Raw genomic sequence first — 23707 nt, 5'->3', positions numbered from 1 at the left:
TGAGCTGTGTTCCCTGCCCATAAAATGTAACGATAAAATATGATTTCAATCATTCACGAGACACTGTGCAATTTTTGTGTTAAACACTGGGAAAGCTACTCGTGTTCTTGGCCAGTTCCTATCTTATCTTTGGTGTCTTCAATTTCACTACTTAAAGTTTCTGTTATTCCATCACTGAATTCACTCTATGCCTAGAATTTGACATTTCATTTAATGCTATTTCTTCTTTTTAGTTAAATTGATAGAACAGCTACAAACTTGCAAAAAAAAAAAGCATTTTGTATTGATTGCCAAGATGCACTCTTATTTCACAACAGCCCTTACCATACCAGAGAACTATCACACAGCATTTTATTTGTCATTGTGAAGTCATTACACACTACTTTCAGGTTGGGATTTTTTTTCCCCCTCATTTGTCTTTCAAACCCTTCCTTTTCCAGGATTTTAAATCAAGGGGAAAATCTCTGCATGAAAATATCAGAATATCCTGCCCAAAATACTCCTGAATTAGCTGGAATTAGTCCACTTCCCAAATTCCTACTTATGTATATCCACTCACCCATAAGTGTATGGCAATTCCTTGTTAATATCACCTTATTTTGCCATGAGAACAAAATCCCTAAAAATCCAATTTCATGGCAGCCTCCCATTAGTGACAGTAACATTTACCAACCTGCAGAGCCACACAATGTCAGTTATAAGCTACACACTTTGCAAATTTGTATTTGTACACCAGAATCTGAGGGATTATAAATTAATCTTGCCCTTTAAGGCTGACAATCTTGCCAAGCCACTTCTTCCCTCTGCTGTTCTTCGTTCTTTGTTTCTAGCAGCTTCATATTGCTGATTTCCACAGAAACATTAAGTCAAAAAATTTATATTCTGGTCTGAATTACAGCTCAGGAAGAGGAAGGGAGAAAGTGGCCTTAGAAATCGGGACCTTCTCCAATTTTGAGATAATAAATATGCAGGGTGTTTAATAATGTCCCTGAGGAAATAAATGTTTGCTGCCCTATTGCTGTGGGTTGGGCAATGCTGGTTTGCAGATTACTGGGCAGTGAGATTTTGACTTAACTCCACAATCATTGTTCCTTTATTTTAATTGAGAAAAAATTGCCACGAGTTATGAAATAGGAAATCAGAATTTTCACAGATAAAGGTTTGCTTTCCAAACCCTTTGGGGAAGGGAGACATTTCAAAGTAAAAACCTGTTTCACCTCTTTTTTTCTCCCTCCTTCCAACACTCAGAAACACTAATGGTTGAAGTTTTCTTCCTGTGTATTTTTGAGTAAGACAAAACACAGAGGCAGACAACACTGCAGGTGACAAAGGGGCAAAGACACTTTGAGACTTCTGGTTTGGTGATGAAACTGAAACTTAATGGCTCCTACGGAAAAGTTACCTGCTGTTCGGGTCATTTTTGGACCAATTTCTGGTATTTTTACGTCAAGCCTAAAAATATGAGTTTTTCTTAACATAAAGCTATGCTTGAGATTTTGCAATGTCATGACCATTTCTCACTTTTGTAGGGAAAAGATGAATTGATTCTTTTCTGCCCTCATGTCTGAGAGTTCCTATGAGGCAAGTGCACCTTCTCATATAAGAACAGTGTCTTGAAAGGCCTGAAATCAGTCCCAAGCCAGGACAAAAGTCGAACTCAGAGGTGCTTATACCACAACCATTTCCACCAGAGCCACCAAACATTACCTGTTTATGACAAATTTAATATGCAGTATAAACACAACGCCCCAGTTGTAACAGTCCGCATTAAGAAAGAAAAACAAATATTGAGCTCTGAAAGGGAATTTTTAAAAAAACCCCAGATATTCATATGGAAATTTTTCACCACATTTGATAGAAAAGCAAGAATGTAAAAAAAAAAATAATAATATTACAATAATTATATGTAATAATTATATATATAATTATTATATTATAATATAATAATTATATAATATTATATAAAATATATAATATAATAATATATTATATTATATATTATTATATTATTACATATATATAATTATATATAATTATTATATGTAATAATAATAATAATAATAATAATAATAATAATAATAGTAGTAGTAGTAGTAGTAGTAGTAGTAGTAGTAGTAGTAGTAGTAGTAGTAGTAGTAGTAGTCCCTGCAACCCCAACCAGTGGGAAAATTTCTTTGCAACATCAAATCTGGCAAAGATCTTCACCTTGAATTTGGTGGTGAGGCATCCCAATGTGGTGCCTGACAGGTCTGTGCTCCTTGGAGCTGGCACATCCCACATCTCATCCCAACTCCAGCTGCAAACCCTTCTTCACCACCTGATGCATGTGAGGAAGAGTGACCAGGGAGCAGAGGTTTTCTAAACGACTGGATGAGCTCTCTCAGCTTTTTGAAGACTTCAGGGATCTGTCACGTTCACCGTGCAACCCGTTGCAGAGCTTTTCGTTTTATCAGTTTATCCTTGTATCAATTCACTGCACAGCCCCTTCAGGCTGGTTTTGGGACACAGAGCCCAGCCCAGCTCGGGGCACCACGGCAGCCTTTGCCCAAGAGCTGTGGGCGGCTCACAAAAAGTCATTTTTCAGAAGGTTCCTTTAAAAAGCTTAATTAGCCACAAGAGGGAGCCGCGAACTCCCAGGAATGTCAGCGAGAACATTACCAGCTCCTAATTAAGATGCTTATATAATGGCTGCATAGTTCAAAGAAAGTGCATTTCCCAGTTCACACGGAGCTCAGTACAATGAAAAGTTTAATAAAAATCAGGCTTAATTTGCCATATGGTTTGGTGCCTCAGCAAGAGCAAGGAAGAAAACAGGAGGATTGTCTGACATCTCCTCTGGCAAGGCTGAGATTTGGAGCGCTGGCACAAACACAGCCCTGTCCACAGGAAAATTTCCTAGCTCACAATGCATTTGCAGAACAATGCTTTCCCAATATCCTGGTGGAGATAAAACAAGGCCAGACTATTTCTGCTGCAATGTTTACTTTGGGATTTCATTTTTACTTTTCAAAAATACATCAATGAAATCCCACAGTCACTGCTACCTGGAGCCCAGTCACAAGCAGATATTTCCATAATTTTTTCACAGCTTCAGGAACTTCAGTGCAGGTTCTAATACTGAAAACGTCTGCACCATATGGCAGTGGCTACATGTTGCAGATAAAGGCTTTGCATTCTTAGGAAATGGTTTTTAAGGCAGCACAGGACCCCACCAGCCACCCACTGGGAATATGGCTAAGGCAGGAATACTTCATCCAATTTCTACCTATTTCACTGTCCCTTGTTCTGAGCTGACAGGTCATTCTGTGGGCAGATGGCTCAGAATAGACACCAGCTGAGCATCCCACCCCAGCCTGGGCTGGGGGAGGCTGTTCCCTCCCCCAGGACACAAGGACAGCGCTGGACGGACACTCAGCCACTGCTCACTTCCCCATCTCGAGGGCACTTCCGAGAATAACTGGGAATTGAGGTGATCCATCCCACAGGCACAGCACCCACGAGGGCCCAGCAAAGGGCTCTGTGATCCTGCTCAGCTGGAAGAGCCTTCCAAGCACCCAGGGCATCAGGGAGTGCCAGGAGCCGCTTGCTGCTGAGCCATGGCCAGAACGTATTTCCCCAGTGCTATTTTGGGGCTGACATTATGGATCCCTCAGAGCCAAACTCATCTCAGCAACGTGATCCCCCTGTTGTTAGGGGTTTATCACAAAAGTAAATCAGAGTGCTCTCAAGAGGAGAAGAGAAATAGAAGCACAAAAACCCCACAGCGCCCTGAGAGAGAGAATTCACAGTTCTGCAGTGCCAGCAAATCTGTCCTAGGCAGCACCATCCTCAGTCACCGGTTTTGCTCTCTAAGAAGTGTTTGCTTCAACCACTCCCATAATTTCTTAGTTCTTGATGCCAGGTGAATTATAGGTGCATCATAATAGTTTCACTTTTTAATTAGAAAATTAATCCCACCCCCAGAGAGGAATATTTGGTTCATGTCCCAGTTCTTTTCATATCAGAGCATTACAGTGTCTCCCTTGTATTTTTTTTTGTTTTGTTTGGGTTATGTTTTTGGTGGGTTGGGTTTTTTTAGGGTGATTTTTTTGTTTGTTTTTTTGTTTGTCTGTTTGGTTTTTGTTTAGTTTTTTTGGGGTTTTTGGTTTTTTTTGTAGGGTTGTTTGTTCTGGGATTTCCTGCTTCCCCAGCCTCTTAGGAAGCAAATTTATTCATGGAATATTTAAAGGTGAACTATTTTTTCCCTCAAATCACTTTGCTCCACAAGAGCAAAACAATGGTTTAGGCCCATTGTTGAGATATTGTTTAAATAAACAGACTCTTCCTGTCCTGCCATACTGAAAATTACTCTTTACAGTCAGAGGCTCCATCTGCTCCACACTGACTCAAATACTCTTTCAACCAAAACAAATGCAAAATATTCCCATCGTTATTCGAATGCATTAACCAACAGAAACTTCTTCATTACTCTAAGTTAAACATACAAAACCTGTGGCTAGAAAGGAATTTATATACTTTGCTGACTTTAATAATTTATTATGTAAAAATTAGTACCTCTGGCTTCTTTAAAGAAATGTCAGATGAAGTGGAGCCAATTTGTTCTCTTTGATGAAGGCAGATATTGGCCAGACCTGACCCTGGCTTTCTCTCTGATTAGAACTTTCTCCAGATCCACTCCCTGTGCAGGTGACAGGCAAGGAGATCCAGTGGATTCATTCCCAAAAAAAAAAACCAGGAATTCTAAAGCTTCTCTAAGTGATTGTGTCCTTTGCTGGTGATAATTAGGGATAAACCCAGTACAGGATATTTTTCAGGCCCCACTTTTTCTTGTTTGCATAATGGACCATTAACTTCACTCTGTTATCAATCAAAGCACATCAGGGCAGGTGCTCCTTCAGGATGTTATCCAAAACACCCAAAACAAGTTGATGGAGACAAGAATGAACAATATTTGTGAAATTCAAGTAAAACTTCAGCAATTGAAGGTGTTTATGGAAAACAACAACCCAGGAGATATCACAGTCCTAAATTTCAAACCATTTCCAGTTTATGGAAGAGGCAAGGTTTTCAATGTTGTATTTCTTGGAGATGTGTCTATCTCCAAGAGCTTTCCTGAGAAGCTGGAACCTGCCAGTCAATCTCCCACTCAGATCCTGATTTCTGTGCTTGCAGCTGCAGGGGCCCTCCAGGATCCACAGGATGGGAAGGGAATGTACAACTCAGCCCAACCCCTGGGACAGCCAAGGCAAGGGAACACAGGACTGAGGTGAGGAGTTTGGGTTCTGGGGGAAGCAGAGCTGGAAAAACCACTTTAGTGCCTCAGACATCCTTTCTGTGCCATCAGCTCCTGCCATTTTGCTTGGTGCAGTTGACAGTCCAAATACCAAAGCACATCCACAGATCTCCCAGAGAAAAGAGATGTCCATGGACAACAGACTGGATTTAACCCAGCAGAGAGAGCCATAGTTCACTTATTTTAAACTTCAAGGACCTATTTTCTACTTCAGACCCTGGGTGAAACACATTACCACAAAATATCTGAATTTTTTACTTTAAGATACAGATATGCCTGAAATATTACACAATGCTTCTCCATCAAAGAGGTTACTTAGAATAGAACTTGAAATACAAGGTAATTAATCTTTTAAGAAAGTTTGGATTCTGTGTTTACTTCTGTGGATTATTTGTTATTTATTCTTACATTTCATACACATTTAAACCTCAGTGGCACTGGGCAAAACTCTTACTATTACAAGATTAGCAATTATTTCTTAGTCACATTGTTTTGCACTTGTTCTCTTGAAAATTACAGAGAAAAAAAAAGAACATGTGTATTATTACAATAGTGCATCTGTAAACTGAAGTGTTTTCACATCTGCAAAAATTTCTGAAATACTCAGCACGGGGTATACTCATACCTTGAACGTGAAAACTTTTATACCAACTTTCAGAGAAGGAACGTGAGAATAAAAAAAGTCAGGCATTGAAATAAATTAATTATGATAATAATAAAAAACCCCACTGATATTCTCAAGAGGGTCCTTTTTAGCATTTTAACTCTGAGCTTTGTCATGCAAAACATTTCAGGAAGTGTCAGATTTAGGAACAAGCCTGGGAGAATTAAAGTGGTTTTAGCATATTTTTGATGCATTTTTGTAAGATTGGTTAGGGGCTGCAAATGGTACCAATGTTCCTCGCCTGAAGGCATTCAGACAAAACTGTGAATGCTCTGATCCAGCACCACACTGAGGACTTCATGTACATGAAGGAAATAGAACTCACACTGCTCAAAAAATGGGTGAAACGTTGAAGGATTTTTTTGGACTGGGGCTCTACTTCCTATAAAATGTACTATACCAACCATTCTTTTGTTACATCGGTGCAAACACAATGTTTTACTAAGTAGAAACAACTGCAAATCTGAAATTTGACAAGGTTCATAAATTCAATAGGCAAATGTTTCAACAGAGTACCTTAATGTATGAAAATGACACAATATATTAAAAACCAGTGAAGTTGTTTCACCACCAGGGCTCCATTTCCCAGATCTTTTTAGAATAATCAAAACAAATAGGATATTTGATATTCAACCAAAAAATATCTTCTCAACATAATGGCTTTTTATCATAATTACGCATAAATGTTTGCAAAATTCAGATCAACTTTGTAGTGGCATGCACAGGTGTTCGAGTGAAGCAAAATGAATTTATACATGTGGGAGCCCTGGGCACTGGTGGATCCCTTCAGCCCCAGGTTCATTATTGTAGTTGTACACAGATGCAAGGATTCTCCCTGCAGAACCCTTTCCAGCAGTTGCAGGGATTTAAATTTGAGGATTTAACCAATATAAATAGCTAACAATGAGCATTTGCTCCGAGATCGAAGCAAAGTAATTCAATAAACACATCAAGATGTGCATTAGCTTTTGTAGCAGGTAATTCCTCAGCTTCCTTTTACTCCTAATTTATAAAGAGCAAGAAGATTCATTACCAATAATTTCCCCTCTCCCTGTTCCTAGCAGTCTGTTTCACAACTACATCTGCAGACTCAGGATTCTGTAGCCAGCACCACCTCCCTACAGCACAGAGGTCACAAACACAGCCTTTGGTGGCCTCAAAGGAAAGGATTTGGAAATGCTCCTTGTCACAGGAGGCCTGGCTCTTTCTCTGGCTGGCCTGGCCTTTCAGGAGCCATTTCAGCACCATATTTGATTTGCTATTGAAGTGGCTTGCAAGCCCTGTCACTTGGAGGAACTGGAGCACCACTCTCTGCCGAGTGACAGCCAGACGGAGCCGCTCCGAGCTGGGCTCTGTTAGGGAAAACCTGACTGTGATTGACAATATTAAAAGAAGAGCTCAAAAGATCCCCTTAAAAACAAACAAACCAACCAAGGGATTATTTGGATTGAAGGAGGAGCTTTCCTGAAAGCTTTTCACAGATCTAAAAAGGCAGAAATTAAGAGGAGACATTGGCACATTTGATGATTTGGAATTGCAGCAATTCAGGACTTAGGACAAAATACACAACCTGCAATCACCACAGGTGTAGCTGAATCTGGAAGAAATGAAAGAAAAGAGGAGGACAGACCCAACTTACAGCACCTCTTCCCAGGTATTTCACAATGCTATTTATTCTGAATAGGATCAAAATCTTAATTCATTACTGAGAGCCTCTGGTGCAGCGCCCAGACAGGCACAGGGCACTGATCTGGCCCTGGGCTGGGGCACCAGGGCAGCATTTGAGCTGCAATAATCTGCTGGTGAGGGCTGGGGAGTACAAAACCCTGCCTGGCCTGGGGAACACAAAACCCTGGCTGCTTGCTCTCCCTGCAGCCACTTTTGCTGCCCCTGGGACTCAGCTACAAATGTTATCTGCAGATCCATGCATGCAGCAGAGGAAGGAATCAAGGCCTGGATTGAGTGGGACCCTCCAGCTGGGCAGAGTAATTGGAATTGCAGAATAAAACACTGAAGTTGTAGAGCCGACCTGAGGAGCTGAATGGGAGTAGTAAAGTGAGAAAATGGAGCTGATGAGAATGTTTCACCTAAAATGCTCTTGAAAGTTAAGACTCAGCTGAAGCTGAAGAAATTTCTTGGAAGATTTTGACTAATTTTATTTTTGCTTTAGCTAGCAACCTGATGAGTCTTGAATGTAAAAATATTTTGCAATTAAAATGAACTTAGAGGAATAAGTACCCTATCAAAAGTACTTAATTTTTATAATTGAAGACTTTAAAAAAGAAATATCATGATGAAGGGTATTTTTTTCTAAATTTGGTTCGATTACATGAAGTCTGTCTAATACTTGTGGATACTTTAAGAACCTGCTTAGCACCCAATTCCCACTTGTAGCAAACAACCCACAGATCTAATTATAGATTTTCCTCAGTCACTAGTTCCCTAGGAAACAAATCCATGGCTCATGTCTTGTTCATGGAAGGTCATAGGAGGAAGATAAATATTTTTCTGTGTATAGAAACTTATCTAGAGGTCACAGGTCTGCATCTCAGCAGATGCTGGTGCTTCTGCCAAGGGCACATGGCAGCTGTGTTTGACAGTTATCTGGGATATTTAAAATTTTCAAACATTTCAGTATGATGAAGCACTGAATACTTCTATTAGTAACTATATTTTTTAAAAATTTTTAATTAAGATTTTAATTTTGGTTGTCTACACTCATTTCAATTTTTATCAGTGGATCCACCTCACTTTTCATCTAAAACCATCAGAGGTAAATTTAAAATAGGTGTGAATAGTCACAACTCCTTAAAAACTAGGCAGAAATGTAACTCAAAGTTAGGGATGGTAAATGTAATTTGTGTTTTCTTCATATTGGCCCTTAAATTATCAATGTCATCACAAACCTGATCAAAAATTTTACCTACATGCTTGAAAAAGCTTTTGTTAGCAATGTGTGTTTGAAGAGCTAGCACGGACTACATGGCAGAAACCTCTGATAATGTTACTCAAAACAAAGTTTTAATCACATCTCGATAAATTTGACTGCTTCTAATTTGAAACAAAAGCAGTCTATAGTGACTAAATGTTAGCATCGATGGCTTTTTTTAATCTAAAAACCAGATAATTTTCTTAATATTATATTAATCTACTGTATTAGTAAAAATCTTAACCATGCTAGCAGTGAAAAGAGATTCAAAAAACAACAAATGAAGTATCTACCAGAGTGACTTCTGCTTGCTTGTAGTAAAGGCAAGCACTCAGTTCACAAAGTGGAATCATTACATGAGTAGTCAGAAGAAAATGAGGGGTGGATCTCTGATCCTGATATTTTCACTGCAGGTTTTGCCCTTCCTTCAATGGCACTTTTATCTCAAAATGGTAATTTGAATAATTTGAATAAAAGCAGCCTGGACCCCCAGATCCAACATGCCAAATGTGCAGTAATTGGAGGGGTTTGGAGAGACCCAAAACCCAGAACACCACAGCTCCTTCCCAGGTACTCCACAAAAGTACAGGGGGTCTTTGGAGTGAACTTTTAAAACGACTGATGCATTTCTAAAAACACAGGAATGGGTGAAGTGTGATCACAAAGTGCTGGCAGGCACCTTGAGATCAGGATGGCTCCTGCCACTGCTGCACACCAAGGATTTATTTTATGTACCCTCTGCAAACAGCTCTGCCCCTGCTTGTGCCTTTGTAAGAGATCTCTCCAACAAAATTGTAGACAATAACATAATTATTCCTGTTTACTCACATCAAGATAACTCTGTATACCTAATTCTGGACTTGCAAAACTATTTCATTCAATTTTGCAACAACACCAATTACCCAACCTGAATTTATGCAGAAAAGAGCTGCTCTAGGTTAGTGTGATAATTCATGCAAATTTTATAATTTCCTTCCTCAAAAAACTGGAAGCTGAGCCATAAAATTTAAATGCAGAGAGCATCTACATTTTGTGACTCAGCAAGCCAAAAGTTGTTGCTGTTCCAAGTGAGGGTGTCTTTGTTTTAGTCTCATCTCCTACTGACACAGATATTTGTATCAATATTTCCGCATAAACATTTGCATTTGTGTGCAAAGGTTGGCATCTATACCTGGAAAAACTGTGGGAAAAGGCCAAATTTGGAACAGGAAAAACTTAAACTGCCCTTTCTACATAGTGAAACTCTCACAGTCCTTAGCAAGTGTTATCTTAAGTGAACCGGTTGCCACTGATTTTCTCTGCTGGCAAACAAATGTCAACCTGATTTAATCTACCTACTCATTTAGAATAAAAAACTCCACATAAAGCTAAAAATCTCCTACAGAAATAATCTGAAACGTTGAGGGGATTACAAGGGTATTGGAAAGAGCTGCACAGCTGCCGGCTTTGAGCTCCAACAGATTATTTTAAGAGTATAAGTAAGATTTACTGGTATCTCTGAGAATAAATAACAAATAATCCACAGAATGCTGAGTGATCAATTACACTGTGTTTAAAGTTTGAAGTAATCTCTTTTAAGAAGCCTTATTTCAGAATTCAGCCAAACCAGTGTCTTGTTGGCCGTCAAAGAAGAAATGCCTTTCAGTCAGGTGACACAAAAATATTCTTCCAAATATTTTCCTGGTTTTCAAAGTGCATTGATAAATACAGATCTTTTCCTAAACTTTCACTAAACAACAAATAAAATTGCTGTGCAATAATGTGGAGCAATGATTCTCCACATCGTTCCAATGGTAGCGTTGCCCACTCTTGTGGAAGGTTCCAGCAAAAAAAATTAAAGCCAGAAATGCAAGTTTTGTTAAAGCTTCAGTAAAGAGGCTCTTCAAAGACTACACATAATAACCTTTGGATGTTTTAACCAATAATTATTAAATATGGGCTTAAAATATAAATGCTCTTTTAAAATATGAACCACTTCTAAAGTCTAGGATGACCTTTATTGGAAGCTCTAGGCTGAAAGTGTTAACCTAACAATCTGTGCTGCATTCTTGGTAGAAAATAACTTTCTAGGCTGCCTAAAGTGTGGTACTGTTATCTTACACATCACCAGCAAAATAAATAAATAAATAAATAGGTAAATAAATAATTTTTTAAAATGCAGTTTCAAAGAAATTAATTTTGGTCACACAGCTCTGTTTTTATCCCATATGCAGCTGTGTTTTTCAATGTTCTGTGAAACTCAGTCCATCAAAATCTAACTTAAGTCTTTTCCTAACAAATATACCTTAAAAAACATTATTTCATGACATCTAAGACTGCAGGGAAGAAATGTTCCATATTGAGTCCAGAATGTAATAGTTGGTGGCTTCTATCAGCAACTATTAAGAATTTAAATATTAATGTTGAAGAACCCATATAACACACAAAGAACATAAATTCTGTTCTTGAATTAAAGGAATAAAATTTACTTTTTTAAGGAAGGAACTAGAGGGAAAATACACACAAGGTTCTATGAGAAAAGGTTTGATTTTGCCCAATGGTGGCCTGAGGCCAAGAAAAAATTGTAGGCAACAGAAATAATGGATTCTCCTTTTTTTAACACTGCATTTCATAAACTTGCAAGTTAATATCAGCCTCTGAATTTATCATTTATCATTACTTAAATCTTAATTACAGTTTTTATACAATTAAAACCAAAAAAATTGCTGAGATTTTTAATCCACTTGTGGCTAAACACAAGATGTTTTTCCACTGCCTCTAGCAGCTTTATCTTTCCTAACTCTGACAAAATTAGATGCTTTCCAGTCACATACAATTGCTTTGCCATAACACTGTTCAAAGTCAAAAAATACTATTTAAAGCTAATAGTAAGATTTTGTGAAAGTTTGAGCTGTTAAATTACTAAAGTGTTGCATACATAGGATTGGTGGATAATGGCTATGGCGTTCTTTATCTTGCAGAATGTAAATGTAGCTAATAGTGTGGAAAAAAAATCATTTTAATACTTAGCTGAGATTGAAGAAAATAAAGGAATAGAGAAAGACATTCAAGAAGTATAATTCACACTGAATAAACCAGAGCAAAAAAGAAAAAGGGGGATATTTTTATAAAGTATTCAAAATGTTAGAAAGAAATTCCCTCTTTTGTAACAACAAGATTTTTATTTAAATGAGCTCAGGAGTCATGGAGGTTCTGTTCCATCTACCAGAACAAGCTTAAGCAATTTGAACCTGACTTAAAAAGAACAGTTTAATGCTGTTTAATGGGAATTAAACTGACATCATCCACTCCTGCTGTTCTTAGGGGTATGTTGGCCTCCAAGAGAAAAAGCCCCATTGATGTGTGCTCTGGAACAGGGTCAGGGAGGTGGATCCGCCCCAGGAGTGATCCTGATGCCAGAGCATCCTTGCAGTGGTGTCTCCTTGGTGTCTCCCTTAACTCAGAGTTCTTTACCCCATGGGGTTAATAAACATGTCACCTATCCTATAAAGACAGAGTTAAAACAGGAGTCAAACAGAAACACAGGTCTGCAGTGCCACTTTAAACTGGCAAAATGCAAATATCCAACCAGTCCCTGCTGTCCCTCAGTGTGCACAGAGAGGATCCAGCTGGGCTGTGCACCGATACTGGAGCCACAGCCACTCTGGGCCTTGGCTCAACTCTGGAACAGCACCCAGCCACCGCTGGGGCTTGGGTTCCCAGCCCCACCAGGCACTGACACACTGCCAACGAAGGGAAAAGAGAAGGCACACCCAGAAAGCACCACTGGATTTCATTCCATGCTGTTTACACTTCATGCTAACCACTCCTTACTGATAGTGGCATTATTAAGTGATAATCTATAATCCCCCATGGCCGTATTTGACTTCAATTCCATCAGTGGGAATCCAAAATTCACCTGGCTTTCACAGATACTGCCTCAGCTCAGTGCTAACAAACAGCCCAGGCCATTCTCACCAGCTCACACAGGCTCAGATCATTATTGCAAGGACACCCTTTCCTTTTGGCCTCTCCATCTTATGACAATACACAGAATATCTCAATGCTTGAGAAAAATCACCAACCAGGTCATTATTGCAGTTCCCTTACTCAAAACAAATGGAAGCATTAACAGCTATTCCTGGTGTAATTAATTGCTGTCTCCCTATATTTAACTGCAGCTATAATAAGAGTAAAACATCCACAGATAACAAATATTACATTACATACACTACTGAACCTGTTTTACTACAAATCTACTACATATTTTCATGCAAAAAGGACTTCTCTGAAATATTAGCGAGTCCCATATGGAAATAGAAAGATATGGAGAATAATAATGTACTGACAGCTATAAAGAAAGTACAAGAGCACACCCATCCTCACAAAGAATTCAGCAATAAACTTAAAATAATGACTTTCTCTCTTTTAATTTAAGGGAAATGCAGGTAAAACTGCAGCAATAATTAATGAGGCAAAAAGAGCCTTTAGATTAATGAAGCAAGTTACTTTCCCCAGGATCAGGTACTGTTGTTTAATTTTTACCAGAAGTTAAGGCTGCAGGCATATGATCACAATTCTCAAATAGAAGTAAAAAAATATTTAATGGAATTAGTAACTTTTTTGAAATGTAAATCAGTCAACAACCCATTGTGGAGGTACAAAAATAATTTAGCAACGTCTACCAAGTTTATTAATAATTAAAATCACCTTAATATGTATGTTTCTATGGTTACCCTTAATGTGTTTAGAATACAGAAAGATCTTAAAACAGTCCCAGGATTTCCCAGCTAATATGAAGAGCAGAGATGGCTTTGAAATTGATCTTTAGAAAGAATAGTCAAGTCATTTCAACTGCAAATCATTCATTTCAATTCCAGCCAGAGAAATCAATGGGCAAGAAAACAGATCTCTCATCAATTAGGACTGCTTCTCTACATCTATCACTTTGACCTATCCTGGGGATTTTCAATTGACAGCACAGTATATCAGCATTAAATTAAACCTACAGAAAAAATAAATATTGGAGAGATTTATCTTAGAAAATTTAGTTGCTAAATTTAACCCTTCTGCAGTATCTTGGAGAGGAAGCCTGAAACCACCCAATTAAAAACCCCAAGTTCAAATTATCCCACCCTCCAGGACAATTCCTGCATGTTGGACAGCTCAGGACAACCAAGGGATGTGCCAGCCCAGCATCCCAGGGGGGACAGCAGCAAGGAACCAAACTAAAACCCAGTAGTAGACATTATAAAATCTCCTTCACAGGAGAACTGGAGATGCACAAATTATCAGAAATGCCAGAAGAAGTAACTTTAATTCCATTTTAACTGCAGATTACACACACCATCGTGACAAAGGAAATGAGACACCTAAATTCTGGGCAAATGTGGGCCTTGGTAACTTAAATCTCGCTGCTTTCAGAAATAGCTTTTTGTTTCTACCACTGCCTACATGCTTTTGAAATGCAGAATGACTCTTTAAATAATAAAGCAGTATTTGAGGACAAATAATGAGTCAGACATTCCTCACCCCTTCTCTCTGCTTTCCAGACACATTTGAATGATAGAAATTGTCTTTAGAAGAAGAAGAGCTTAACCTAGACATGGTTTGTGGAATTACAGAACTGCAAAGTAACTATTTGTGCAGCCACCCTGAAACGTTCCTGCAGTGTGTTTTCTTTACAAAGAGCAGTGCAAATAATTCAAAGATGAACCAAAAATTACAGTGGAATGGTTGGGGGTCATTCCTGGGCGCATCTGCCCCTGGATTCTCCCTGCAGTGGGGATCAATGTCCCCTGTGCCAGCACCAGAAACCCTCAGGCACAGCAGCAAGGACACCCTTTCCTTTTGGCCTCCACAACACACAGAATATCACAGTGCTGGACCAAAATGATCAACCAGTTCTAACCTTCAGCACTGTCAAATCACTCTGCAGCACTCCAATCCTTCCACCCCTTGTCAGTCCCATGACTCATTTTGGATGATCTGCAAACTCTGTCACTGCAACCTCTCCTTTTCCAGATAATTTCTGTTGTGTTAAACACAAATCACTGTATAAATCCTTGAAATATCCACTGGCAAAACCTTCCCTATGGAAATCTCTTTCCACACTGATGTTTCAATCATTTTTAGCAGAAGGAAGCATTTTCTCTCAGTAGAGAAGCCCAGGTTTATTGATCAGATTTATCTACACCTTCAGCTTCTCCATCCACAGATCTCAATACATTTAGGAGATATGAATTGCCTTAAAAAGATCCATGTTGGCTGTTCACCTCATGATCTTCCAAAGTTCATCTGTTCCAGTGACTGCTGCATCTTGGCTCTGACTGCCTGCTGCAGGAATGGGATTCAGTGGGCTCTAATTCCTAATGTTTCTCAAGGATTTTTGGGAGCTTTTTAAACAGAATGGGAAGGATGTGACCCCACATTCCAGAGTGAGTGGAACCAAGGTGCAGCAGTCCCTATGTGCCTCAGCCAGGAGTTAATTCCCAGTTTGAGTTCCACAAACCTGCTCTTTCCTCTTTTATAATATTTTTTTCTCTTCTGCTCTGAATCCATTTCTTTTGACACTTTATTTTGAGATACTCCATCATATTCCTGTCCTCTTCCTCCACTGAGAATATCTGCAGTGTGGCACAGCCTCCCTTCTTTCTAAAATAATTGAAATATTTACTGGTAGTTTATAGTTTTCTCTTCCACTTTGACAGGAATTTCACTTTTTTGAGGGAGGTTGGGGATTTTGAAGAATCCTCTTACAGTCTTTTTGACCCTCCAGTAGAAGTAAAACTTTTTGCATGAACTGTTTGTCAGATATTTGATTGTCACCCAGATCTATGAAGCTCAAAATCTCCTGACTGTAAATTCATGCCTGAAACAAATGGCAGGCCCTGTTCCTAAATTATGTGCAATGAGATAATTTCTCTCTCTCTTCAACATAATAATTTCTTTGAAAGCTACTGCAGGAGGGTCCCCATGGTTCATTACACAAGCAACAGGGAGTCCCTCCTTGAGAGAATCAAGGACAAAAAATGACAGCAGAGCTGTATTTTGCCTCCAGTCTTTGATTTAGAAAGCTGATAGGAAATTTTCTGTCTAATTCTAAAAACCTAATTGACTCTGGTGTCCAATAAGAATTTTAGAAAGTAGTTGTTTTGAAAAGCCTGTGAAGAAGAATTTCCTTTTTGTTCTTGGCTCTGCTGCACTGGACTGGGTTGTAGCTGTCTCCACCTCCATAAATTATAAGCACCTATGCATACACATCAGTCATCATCAGGGAACATGAGCTTCATTTGTTCCCAGAATTAAAAGGCTGTTCAGGATGGGAGTTTTCAAGATGAAAAATGTGCTCAAAGCCTGTTTTGTAGTGCATGGGAAAAGGAGCTGCTGGGTGCAAAGAGCAGCAGCATGTCCTGAGCTCACAGCAGCTGACTCTGAATAACATCTGTATGTCCTGAGATGGAGAGTTTAGAACCACCAATCTTTGTGGAATCTTGGGGAAAGAAATACCATCCATTTTCTGTTATTTACAAAAGCAACTTTCTTACAGTACTTACAAAGAACATCCTTCATCAGTCATGCCCAAAAGGAAACAATATGAAGTTTATAAGATTTCTCATTAACAGATAATTACACTTTTTTAGTTTCCAAAGCATTATTGTATCATTGTTGTGTTGGAATTTTTTTTTAAGAAAAAAGAATATGATTTATTAACAATTAGGATTCTCCTAAGAAAATTACTTAATGCAGTAATGATAGGATAGGAGTTTGAAAAAATAATCCATGCATAATAAATTCTATTAATTCAAGCTAATTTTTGTTTTCCAGTGACCCTTAACAAACTCAGGTTTGCCCAACAGCACAGTTATACTATATATATTTGATTATGTTATATTTGATTATGTTTTCCTATTTACACACTTTCAAGATGCTCTGCATTGCCCATTTTCCTGTATGAAATTCATACAGATCCTTACAGTTTTGCTTTCACACATTTAGCAAGTTGCCCACTGCAGACTTTGGCTTTTCCATGAGTCTGATTTAACCATTATTCCAACCCTACAAGAGCTTCTTCAGGAACATTTAGGGCTTCTCTGTCAGGTAGAAAAGGATCTATTGAGGAAAGGTTTTTTTGCTAAACATCTGATTTCTTAGTCTAATCTCCTGAAAAAAAAAAAAAAATTGACTGATCCAACTGAAGTCTTTTGGCTAATTTTGACCAAATTTGATTAAAAAAACATCCAATATGCAAAGTTCCTAGAAGTTCCACAAAAACTGGAGCAATGCAGAGTGAAAAGACCTTTTGGCACTGGCAGAGACAGAAAGGAAGGAAGAATTTCCATTTTCCACATGTATATTCATTGCCTGATCAGGTCAGCTGCAGCTCCAGGATTTGCTCCCTCTTATCCCAGTCTGAAATATCAGGAGGCAGAAAAAAACCCCAGTGGTGCTTGAGGGGATTATTGAGGCTCATTGTGCAAAAAGGGCTGTCATTGATAAGAGCACCTGGGTTTGTTGCAGGGAACTTTTATTTATAGGAAACCAGCTTTCATAATTTCTATTATCATGAAATACTTGTAATATATTATAAATCAGTCTTGAACATGAATTATATTAAATTAATATAGCCCCTGAATTCAAGTTGCAGCCAAGCTCAGCTACATCTACACTGCTTTTTTTTTTTTTCAATTCTAATAAGTAAAAAATATAATAAGACACATGTTATTGGATTATAGGGATCACTACTACTTTCAATTTCTGGACTTCATTGTTGAACAGATTCCTATTATCAAATCCATTCTCAAGCTCAATTGGAAATGTAAGCTTAATAGTTTTGTCCATGCTTTGTAGAAATGAAAACCTTCTGAAGCTGTTTGAACCTTGATGAAAATCCTATTTTCCAAGTGCACTTTAAAAATTTTCCCTAAAAACACATTGAATAAAGTAAAACTTGATATGTACACCATCAGCTTAACCCACACTTCCTCCAAAGGTCCTTTTGGGTTTTTTTTCCCTCTGCAATCTCCCAGGAGGGTTGGCCTTATCAAAATTCCCACTTTGATGGGAGAATTTCTGTCAGCTCCAGTGTGCTCAGGGTCAGGCAGGGGTACAGGAGAGGGAAATGTTTTAGTGTGTGCTTACAAGGCACTGCTGAGGGATGAGCTCAAGCTTACAAAGACTCAGCTTAAACTGCAGCTCAAGCTAAATATTCCTAAAATAACACCCAGGCAAAACTGTGCAAATGTTTTAACAGCCACTGCAACTCTGAAACAGAATGTGTATAAATATTTATCCCATGTTTTCCACCTGTTCTTCAGGAACATGAGGCAGATGGAAACATGGCAGGAAAAGAAAGTGTGGAAGAGCAGCAGTGCAAGGGACATTTTTGGATGGGAAAGCAGACTTTCCAATGACAGGGAGAGGAACTCACAGCAGCAATTTATAGATTAAAATGGGAGGAAAACACCTACAAAGTCAAGAGCACTGACCAAAAAGAGAGTTGATGGAAATCTGGATATGTTGTACAAGCCTTTAGTCATTTATTGCTGTGCACCTCTGAAATGTGTGTATGCATTTTATATATATATTTTTAATATATATATAAATACATCATGGAGGGTCTGAGTGTTTAAACCAAAAATCTGTACATTCCAATAATCACCATGACTTCATAAACAGCCTGAGAAAATTTAAAGAACATCATGGCCAAACCAAAAATCCACATTCTTGCTAAGTTAAACACAGAACTTTGGAAAGCAGATTAATCCCAAAAATTACAGTTCTCTGAATTCTTCACTTGCCTTTGTTTAAGCAAAGTTTCAAAGGAAGAAAGTGATTTTTCTCTTTGTGAGTCATTCTAGAGAAAGTAGAGTGGCCAAACTGAATTCTTCTTTTCCAAACACAAGCAAAAGGAAATTGCTTAATATGTGGGATTTCTTGTAATTGAAAGGTTTAGGTCAACAGCAGAACTCTGATTAAAATGAAATAATTTACATTTTTATATATTTGACCACGAAGAAAAATAGGCCAATAGAGAAGAATGACATTAACTTCAAAATTCGGTGTTGCAGAAACCTTTTCCAGCCTCAGCATTCCAAGATTCTGCCCTATAGACCACACCACACTTATTCCATTTCTGAATTCAGCCAACAAGGTTGCACAGTAAGTGACAAAGATGATAAACCAGAAAGGTTAAAAAAATGTGCCTTTAGAGGGCAGCTGGAAAAGAGCACCAGATGTTTTGGAAATGAGAAGGGAAAATGTTTCCTGAATTAAAACACAGCTGTCATTATGGATAATAGCATCATACTCCTTTATTCACCCCATTGATCAGTTGCTGTACATCACCCTAAAATGCAAAGGGGAAAAAAAACCAAAACAAAACAGGAATCATCCATGTATGATAAAAGCAAGGGCAAAAGACAAAAAGGTTAAAATTCTCTTCAATTAATCACTGAAGAGAATCTGCAGTTAGGGAGAAGGAAGAGAATTGCTGTTGTTTCCTGAGTGACAGCTATTTACTCCACCTTACAGATGAGCCATATATAATACATATAATTTTTCCTTCTGGAAATGCTCTGCCAACCATCTTTACTTAATACCATTTTAACAAGCCACAGCTGGTAATATCAAATTTGTCGCCAGACCAGGCTGCAAAATGCCTTTATTAAAGTCTTTCATTAATGAAAGCACCAAGGTTGACAGTATGACAGTATCTAGTTTGTAAATTGGCAGGGATAAGTTAATTTTGCTCCTCAAATGTCATTCATTTGGATATTGCTTTATATTGTATTATAAACTTGCTAACAATTGACTGCATAACAAGAAACCAGAGGAATTATTTAGAAGGGAACAGGAAAACAATCAAGCAGTATGAATCAGTTCACAGCTATCAAATAAATATCTTAATTGATTTAAAGGAAGCTCTGTGGCTGTGTTCTCTCCCCTGACTTTGATATTATGCAGTTTTTATGTTTTTACTGGTAGCATATTAACACATCACTCTACTAAATAAAGCTGGGTAAGTCTGTTGAATCTCTCATCCCACTTAAGATAAAGTGTTACTCTGAATAGATTTGTAGGAAGAAACTTCATAAATAAGGGGACTAAGCAAACAGAAATCCTGGATCCAAATATCCTGTTTTACCAATCCAAGATTACAGAACCAGGCTCTGCATCTTGTTCAGTTTAAAATTTGGCCCTACTAAGAATGCAGAGACCCAGCTTTTGCTCAAAACTGTACATTCAATAAGAAAATAGATTCTAGGAACTGGACAGATTGAGTGGGTATTCCAAACAACTGAACTCAAACAAGACAGAAAGTCAAGGTGGAAAAACAACTTCTCATCAGTCAGATCAGGATATAGGATCATTTTGGAAGACTTTAAAGATGAAAGTTAACAAAAAAAAATCAGTCTGGTTCCATGAAAACCACAGAGAATGGGGTTAGGGAATGATAATTCTCATTCCCCATCGCTATTCATTAGATGAAATAGCTGTTGTGTCTGAAAATAATCCAAACATTTTAAACTTGAGCCTACAATTAAGTTACTGTGCCAATGACAAATTACTTGCCAGGGTTTTATTTCATCTTACTTACTTTCCATAGGCAATTTACTGGCAGGGACAGACTTTTTTCTCACCTCTACCTTAATTTGCAACACAGTTTAAAATTATCAGCATCTGAAATCAAAGTTAACACAAGCAGTGTGGCTGTTAAACTGCAGCATACTCTGCTGAACAGCTTTAGAGCAGAAAATCTCTTCTGTTTGCTGCCTTCCTTCAGGTCATTACCATGATTTATTATGAAGCAGGAAATTAGGTACTGGATATATCAATATTGTTCAGAAAATTCGATTCCATCATTGCCATATAACTGCTTTATCTCCAACAATCCTGTAACCATAGTAACTAGATTAGAAAGTATTCCCCAAATGTTTTAAAATTCTTTTATTCTTATTAGCGACACCAAACACTGAAAAAATAATGGTAAATTATTGTTTTCCAGTTTTCCAAGGCATTTGCAACTTGTGTGAGTCTTCTGAAAGTCTTAAGTAAACAGGTGTATTTTAGCAAATTTTTCCAATAAAATTCTATTAGCTGAAAGAAAACAAATGTGTTCTGTTGGAATTGTTTATGTGAATGTCAGTATTCTTTAAAAAGGGAGGGCTGAAGAGACACCTCCCAGACAAAGAGACAAATCTGAAGTGCTGTTTTCACTTAATAGTTTGTTAGGACATCAAATACATATCCTTTAATGAGAATTAATGTGCTGTAGCTTAATAATTCATGCACTTGCAATGAAAGCCCTTTCATTTAATGGAGTACTGCTCCTTCCACTGCTGAGGCAGGTTGGTGTTTTTCCCTGAAGGTCAGGGGTGTGCCATTCCTCCATGAATTCAATCAGATGTTAAACCCTGACACCTCCAACCATTCAGGCCCAGCTCAGCAGGGTTTTACACATTTTCAGGAACACCAGAGCAGCAGGAAAACTGGAGGTGTCTGTTCTGTCAGGATCAGAAGCAGCTGTATTATGCAACTGCGATCACATATTTATCAAATATTGTCTTCCCTCCTCAGTACTGCTGGTGGAAATTAATTCTTCCTCTCTGGGTACCAGAAACTTTTCTTTTAATCTTATGCCAAAATTTATATCCATTAGTTATTACACCAGTGTATTCCTTTCACTTAAATCATCTGGATTTACAGAAAATGCTGGTGCTAGGCAGAGCAAATGGAGCTCATATATATTTCTGCCCAGTCTTACCATACCTGAACTAGAACTTGATTTTTTCTCTAAATCCAATCTTTGTTTCTTGATGGATTTCAAAGAGCTTTATTTATTGCCTAAGTGCTATTCATAAATAACACCCTTTTCCACCTGTTCACTTTTCTGCCTTGTTTGCTTCTTTTTTCTATATCCTCATCTGTGGATATGCCTTTCCCACATGGAATTGTAGACATACTTCAGCAGAATGCTCTCCTTTGATGCCATCAGACTTGTTCAAGGAATCAGAATTCCTTGTGTCTCTGTAATTCCATCTCCTCCCTGAAAAAGTTCCCCACCCACTTCTTCAGCAGTCACCAAAATATTCTTGTCTTCTGGACAAGCCAAAATCAAAATATTCTTGTCTTCTGGACAAGCCAAAATTCTTGCTAATGACCATTTCTTGTTTTCTGACCATGGTCTGGTGCAGCACAACCACTGCATTTGATGTGGTGATGATTTGAAAACAAACAATGGGATATTAAAGAATTGATCCTTAAAAATCCAGTAAATGTTTCCTGTAGACCCTATGTCTACTTCCATTATGAGAAATGTATTCCTTTGCTTCCACATCATTTTTACTAACTGAAACAAAGATTCAGGCCAATAACTGGGATTCAGACCTTTCCCAGCTTAGCAGCTGATAAGCAGTGACACAGATCCCTCTCGTGGTGTTGGAAAGGTTCTGAGGTTTCTTCTCTGTGGGCACACACCATTATCCTCCAGGTCTGGACACCCCTCCTTGCCAGGTTCTTTCCTCCTCCACTTCTCTTTAGACTCCCTCTCATTTTCTCCTTAATTTTCCAGTGGTACCAAAAAGCTTCTTAATTCAGCTCTTGTTTCACTGCTGCTCCTCTCTTGTGTTTCTCATGTCTTCCCCTAACCTACAAACCTCCTCTCTGGATTCTCTTCCCAGGCTGAGAGATCATGATCATCTCTTTTGACACTTCAGTTTTTTGCCTGAAGTTTGACATTTTTTTACAGCTGCTTCTTTAGTCCATGGCAATTCTCTTCTGTGAAGCATGCAATTTATCATATATAAATAGTAGAGCCACTCCAAAATACCAGCTTGCAGCAGCTTTTTACAGCCAGTTCTCTTCAGCTTCCTCCTTTCTTCGAGCGTTTTTCTACTGCTGCTCTAACAGACAAGATGCATTTGCTCTTTGCCTTAAATTCACATTTCAGAAGAGGAAAAAAAAACCACTTCCTCATAGATCTTAAAGATTTTTGTCCTGTTTGCAAGCCTGGACCACTTCTAGTCTTGAGTTTTTGTTGGGGTCAGTCCTGTCATGTAACTGCAGCTAACAGCCTGATCAGGGGCAGGAAACATAGAAAGATTCTGATCCAAAACACCTGATCCAACTCCATACCCTTTCCAAAAGACAAAACAGACAAATAACAGCAAAAAAAAAATTCTTAGGGGGAAAAAAATAAAGTTTAGGTTTTGATTTATTCAACAATTTCCTGCAAAGACTCCTGTGTACCTCTCTCTGTGTTCTGCCCTTCACTGAGCATAAAATGTCCTGCCAGTTTTCAGCAGGCCACTCACGGCTTCCAGATTTTCCCTGCCAGCAATTGCAATGTTCATTCCTATGCAGGACAACTCCTTTAAACTGAAGAATAGAATCCTTGATTCGTCATTTGTCCACCCATAACATGAAGAGCAAATCCTCTGAGCCTGGATAAACACAGTCTCACTTTGCAGGTGTCCTTCTCTTCTGAGGTGTGGAAAAAGAGCTGGGATTTGTAGAGCATCTCCACAATTCCCTTTGTGCTCCTTGGGGTCAACATTAGTGAGGATTAAACTTCAAAAAGCACCATCCTCAGTTAAAGTGTGTCATTGTTTTGCACATGCACAGAAACACCACTCCAAGTCTTAGAAAACATTTCCATGGAGTGGAAGGATAACCTGCCAGTGGAAGTACAAAATAATCCTGCATCCCACTGCTTTGTATTTCATTTGACTTCATGTGGACAAATAAACCGGAAAAGCAGCATATGGAGAGAGACTAAAAATTGAATATCATATCCCAGTGCTCTATCAGCAAGAGCTAAACAAAACACATCAATAACAGT

At 38.3% G+C, this 23707-nt stretch overlaps 1 protein-coding gene across 2 annotated transcripts in view; it reads right to left on the bottom strand.

Moving 5' to 3' along the window:
* The window catches only part of CDH13 (cadherin 13), a 446013-nt gene that overhangs the window by 233444 nt on the left and 188862 nt on the right, over positions 1 to 23707 (bottom strand). The window lies entirely within an intron of this gene.

The sequence above is a fragment of the Agelaius phoeniceus genome, chromosome 12, assembly GCF_051311805.1.
Source record: "Agelaius phoeniceus isolate bAgePho1 chromosome 12, bAgePho1.hap1, whole genome shotgun sequence".
In the NCBI taxonomy this organism is placed as follows: domain Eukaryota; kingdom Metazoa; phylum Chordata; class Aves; order Passeriformes; family Icteridae; genus Agelaius; species Agelaius phoeniceus.
The sequence above is the reverse complement of the archived record's forward strand: the minus strand, read 5'-3'. Positions and strand labels throughout refer to the sequence as shown.